This window comes from Benincasa hispida, chromosome 11 (assembly GCF_027475165.1).
Source record: "Benincasa hispida cultivar pf3 chromosome 11, pf3_genome.v1.1, whole genome shotgun sequence".
Lineage (NCBI taxonomy): Eukaryota > Viridiplantae > Streptophyta > Magnoliopsida > Cucurbitales > Cucurbitaceae > Benincasa > Benincasa hispida.
In genome coordinates, this window is record NC_143488.1 from 22,202,277 (window position 1) to 22,208,670 (window position 6,394).

Sequence of the window (6,394 nt, forward strand, 5' to 3'; positions counted from 1 at the left end):
CACATCACTATTATTGTTTTTTTAGTACAACAATTATGGGGTGAGGGACCGAGTCTCAAACCTCTTAGATCGGAGCGTATGTCAATACTACTGAACTATATTCACTTTGGCACATCAATATTATTTGGTACGTCCAAGATGGTAGGGTTTCTAATATTAATTTCCTTTCCAATGCCAAATCTCCATGAATAAAAACAACATAAAATATGACTATCAATAAAATTTGTGGTAGTTTATGCAATGCTTTGAATTCATGGGAAATGAATTTGGCAAACAATATATAATGGAAAGCAGCCTATAAATAGACATGCTTTATAATCACAAGGTGTCTCACCAATAGTTCCGAACTCTCAAGTGAATAACATACCTCCTCCTCCTTATTTTTTTCTTTATTTCCCCTCTTTGAGAAAGGAATAATGTCTTTTCAAATCTCAAATTTTCCTACTTCAATTATGAAAGCAAATGACATTCCTGATGCTAAGCGTTCTACTGCAAATTTTCATCCGAGCATTTGGACGGATCATTTCCTTTCATTTACCTTTGATGATGCATTGGTAAAACTAAATTTAAAATTGCCTTTATTGAATATTTTTTTTAATTAGTTGTCTTTTATTGTGTGTGTATAACTTTAATCCAATACTTTTGTATTTTCAATAATTTTAAATTTTTATTCTTTTAATTTCAGAAAGTGGATGATGGAACGAAAGAACAAGTTGGAAAGTTGAAAGAAGAAATACGGATGATGGTGCTTGTTTCAGTGGAAAACCTATTGGAGAAGCTAATGTTGGTTGATTCAATCCAACGATTAGGTGTATCTTATCATTTCGAAAATGAGATTGACCAACTCTTAGAACATTTATACGTGTCTTATTCCACTTTATCGAATAAAGATGGTGATGAAGATCTTCATACTATTGCTCTTCTATTTCGACTTCTCAGGCAACAAGGTTATAGGATTTCATGAGGTAAGTTATACACAAACAATTTTTTTTTTTTTGTTTTTAGTTTTTAAAAACTATGCTTTGTTTAAGCTACAAAATAAACATATACATATTCTTTTTCATTTATTGATTTCTTTTTTATGTTAGCTTCTTTATTGGAGTGTTTTAAAAAATCAAGCCACATTTCGAAAATTAAACAAAAAAGTGCACAGTTTCGTATTCTTATAAACCACGTGATCAAAACGTTGTAAGAAAACGTGCATAGTTTTGAAAAACTATAAAGAAAAAACTAATGCCCCTTTGGTATCCATTTTGGCCTTCTTTGGTAACCAACCATTTCGTTTTTTGTTTTGAAAATTAAGCCTATAGACACTACTTTCATCTCCAAATTTCTTTCTTTGTTATCTACTTTTTTACCCATAGTCTAAAATACCAAACCAAATTTTGAAAATAACGAACATAACTTTAAAAACTTTGTTTTTATTTTTAGACTTGGCTAAGAAATTAACCATTGTATTTAAGAAAGACACAACTGATTGTAAGAAATGGGGAGGAAATAATCTTGATTTTAAAAAATAAAATACAAAATAAATAAATAAATGGTTCCCAAACGAGACAATTGTGTTTTATTTTTTGTTTTGGAAGATTAAACTTATTTTCTTCTCATTTCTTACAATGATTTTCATCTTTCCTAGTACAATGGTTGAATTCTTAGTCAAATTTTAAAAAACAAAAACACATTTGTAAAACTACTTTTTTAGTTTTTCAAATTTTGGCTTGGTTTTTTAACCCATTTATAAAAGATAGATAAAAAATAAAAAAATTTGGAGATGAAAGTAGTATCTATAGGCTTAATTTTCAAAAACAAAAACAAAAAATAAAATGATTACCAAATGGGACTTAAACGATTATCAAAGGGAGTCTTAAGAAAAAATCAAAGTTATGAATAAAGAGTTTAGACATCAAAAAATTTAATTATAATTATAACCTTTTTAAGAACTAGTTATTAATTATTTTGAAGTTTAAATTGAAACAGATATATTCTCAAAATTCATGGACAACAGTGGAAAATTTAAAGAATCATTAGGTAATGATAAAAGAGGAATTTTGAGCCTATATGAAGCATCACATATGAGGGGACATATAGAATTTAAATGAAGGGAATATGGAAAAATTTAAATGAAGGGAATATGGAAAATTTTTCATAGTACCTGAAGTTACACAAATCCTCATTTTGCATATGAAGTTAACAATGCCTTGAATTTACTACCTGAAGCTCTTGAATACTCCAATAATCCTCATTTTACATCTGAAGTTAGCAATGCCTTGAAATTGCCTATTAGAAAAGGTGTTACAAGAATCAAGGCAAGATAGTATTTGGGAATATACGAACAAGATCCTTCCCACAATGAGACTTTGCTTACATTCTCAAGACTAGACTTCAATATATTACAAAAACTTCACCAAAAGGAGCTATGTGAAATGTGCAGGTACTCCTACTATTATAATATGCTTCCATTTTTGTATCAAGCAAGATAAATCTAACTGACTTTATTGGCATTATCCGTAGATAAGACAGTTATAACATGCTTCCATTTCAAAAACTAATTTATTAATCACAACTAAGTTCATATATGATTTGACTAAAAGGTATTATTAATCTATTATTAAAATTTTTTATTACTTGCATCTAATAATCAATGTTGATCGTATGATGATTATGTTGGAGTTAACATGCAAGAGGCGGAAGCAAATACAATCTTAAGCACTCTAATTCCATCAATTTTAACAATCTAGCAAGCATAATGAAATAGGATTTCATAAATTATATCTTTCTTGAACTCCCCAATTACTGAAATCCAGTTTAAATCTTCACACCAGAACTTTGTAGACCACAATTTTATCTTCCCTACTATTCTCTAGGAACTTAGATTAGATGGTGGAACCCAAAATGAGGTTGAATCGTGAAGGGATTTTGGAGAACTTTTCCAGATTTTGTGTCGATGGTCTAGAGAGAACATCTTCTCTTCCAACCTTCAATTGCATCACTTTTTCAGCAGATGTTTGTTTTGTTTTATTCTTCATTGACATGCAATTTCATTTTATAGGAGTTTGACACAAATCCCACTTAATTTGAATGGTAAAATGAGTGTTTAAAGTGGGAAAATCCCACTTAGGGTATTTTCCCATTTCAATTGAACTTTTTAATTTTAAATTTAAGATTGAATTTTTATTTTGAAATCAAAATTCAAAAAGATAAAATGTCAAAATAATAATATTAATTCAATAATTAATAATTAATAATTAATTTTAAACAACCTCTTTACATCCCAAAAGCAGTTAGGAGAGAATTTCATCTTTCACCTATGTTCTAAGTTATCTACCCGGTCTTACTTCTGAAATGAGAGGGTTATTGAGCTGGTGCTATAGGGTCCACCCTCACCTATGCAAATCTAAGGATATTCCCGAAAAAAACAAGAGTTCATAGTTAGTTCAGGATTAAATAAGATATCCAGCGTTATCCGTATATTATAGACCATTTTGGCTATCTACTCGAACTTGATCCACTCTTATGTCTCCACATAAAGTCCAGGTACGCATGTAATAACCATGAATTGTAGTTTATTGGATTTGATGCTATTTACATATTCTAAAATAGTTTTATTGAACAAAAGTTGAATAACATCTTTATTGCAAATAGATTATATATAATCTCACAAACAGTGAGTTTTGGGACATATAACACAACAGATTAATGACAGTGATTCATTGTCATCCAAATTAAATATGAAATAGTAGAAAGGATAAATATATGTCATCAAGATTTTGATTTTTACAGTGATCCATCGTTGTTTTAAGGAAAACTAAATACAAAGCAATAATCTTAATGCAAATAATAAATTACTATAGGTGGTGGAAAGAATTGAACGTCCCAACGAACTTTCCATTTGCGAGAGATAGAATTGTGAAGGAAAATATTGACTAAAGTCGCCATGACCACAATTATGGATGATATTTATGATGATTATGGAACATTTGAAGAACTCCAAGTCTTCACTTTAACAATCAACAGGTTACTTTCTTTACCCTCTGACTTGCTTCAAAATTCTTTTTCAATTTTATATGTATAGTCCATACATACTTGCAACAGAATTGAGTATGCTTTAATCAGTTATACAATGTCTTTAATTTTTTAGATGGGACATAAGCATGATTAATCTACTCCCGAAGTATATGAAAGTTTATTATACAACTATGCTCGATCTTTTCGAAGAGATTGAGAAAGAGATGACGAAGAATGGAACATCGTATCGTGCTAACTTTGCAAAGGAAGCGGTAATTAAATATTATCCTTCTCATAATTTCCTATTAATACCATTAATCTTGGTATCTTCATTTACATGTATAAGAAGTTTCAATTTTATTTGTGTGAATAGATGAAAAGGCAAGCTGAATCCTATTACAAAGAAGCTGAATGGCTGAACAAAAAGTATAAACCAAAATTTGAAGAATACATGGAAGTGGCTCTAGTTAGCTCAGGTTATGGACTACTTACAACTATTTCATTTGCTTGCATGGGTGACATTGCAACTAAAGAGGTATTTGATTGGCTTTCTGAGCCCCAAAATTCTTGAAGCCTCAACCATCATTGATAGACTAATGGATGATCTTGTCTCCTACGAGGTATGAGTCGCTCTCACTACTTCAAATAAGTCAATAATATCGCTTGATTTTTTTTCTTAGTATAACAATTACGGGTGTGGGGATTGAACCTCTGACCTCTAAAGACAAAAGTCATACTAATTTCCACCGAGCAAAACTCACTTTTGTAATATCACAGACTAAAGCATCAATCGATATCTCAAAATATATCTATCGATATATATGTAGTTCATGAAATTTGACATTGATAATGAAATTTAATATAATTGTTATACATATTAATAAAATAAAATAAATTATATAATCTATTAATCCTAATTAACGTGACTATAAATATTAACAAGATATATAAGACCTAGCTCAATACCATCTTGGTTCCTATACTTTGAATTTTGTTCAGTTTTATTCCTTATCCTTGTAATTGTCTAATTTTAGCCTTTATACTTTTAGTAAAAATTAAATTCAATCCCGGTACATTAGATAAATTTTAAATTTAGTCCTTGAAAATTATTTTTTTATCGAATTTAATTCAATAATAACTATAATTTTCATGTAAGAAAAAGACACTATGTAAGTATATTTTCAGATAGAGACTAACATTTTTGGGGAAAAAAAGGAGAAACAGGAAAGTAACTGGAAGGAGCAGTATTCACATTTATTAAAAGTATAGAGACAAAAATTGAACAATTGAAAGTGCATAAGCCAAAATGGAACAAAATTGAAAGTTTAATGATTAAATGATGTTATAACATAAAAAAATACCTTAATTATTATTTTAAATGATGTTTACAATTCTTAATAGAGTTGTTTTAATTTCAAATAAAGAAAAATCAACCAATTTATTTATAAATGTGGAAAAATGTCATTATTTATAAGTTATAAATCACGATAAACATCTATTAGTGTCTGATAAATGTCTAACGCAGTCTACTGCCCACTAGTAGATGTCTATCGTAATCCATCATTAATAGACAAAAACATTTTACTATACTTTTTTTCAATGTCACAAGAGTGAGGTGGATCAACGGGTGTACTGATTATCTCAATTACATTAATACAATCATAACATCCTCATCATTCCCCAATCTCACCTAAAAGATATCTTAATATTTATTGATATTAATATTTTTTTTATGTATCTAAAAATATATCTGTAAAATTGAAATTTTAACAACTCACCATCGATATTTTAATCCTTGATAACATCAAACTTTGCTACTAAATTATTTTGTATATGTTTGCTACCTTTTTTTCGTAGTTTGAGAAACAAAGAGAATATATTGCTTCTGCCGTTGAATGTTACATGAACAATTATGGCTGCTCAAAAGAAGAAACATATGCTGAATTTCGAAAGCGAGAGAAGATGCATGGAAGAATATAAATGAATGTTGTTTTCATCCTGCCACTGTTCCAATGCCATTTTTATTGTGTGTATTAAATCTCACCAGAGTTATTGCCTTGCTTTATTCTGATGAGGATGGATATACAAATGCTATGGGTAGGACCAAAGTTTTTATCCAGTCTCTTCTTGTTGGACCAGTGCGTTTTTAACTACTTAATGAGGCAACGTTTGTGAAATACAATATTTATGGGTCAATTGTGTTCTATAACGTGTAATATATAAAATTTGAAGGGTCCACAATGCTATTATGTTTTTTTTTTATTGAATTTATATTGAAAAACAACGTTTATGAATATATATGATATTTTATTAATATAGTGGTATGGTTTTAGTGATGGTTGTTGAAGTAACCACATAAGTTTCCTTCCATTTATCTTTAAGTGGCAGA

The 6,394-nt window shown here is 29.2% G+C and overlaps 1 pseudogene; it reads left to right on the forward strand.

Moving 5' to 3' along the window:
• The first annotated feature begins 416 nt into the window (after positions 1-416).
• LOC120090591 ((+)-gamma-cadinene synthase-like) lies at positions 417-6,155 on the forward strand (annotated as a pseudogene).
• The last annotated feature ends 239 nt before the right edge of the window (positions 6,156-6,394 follow it).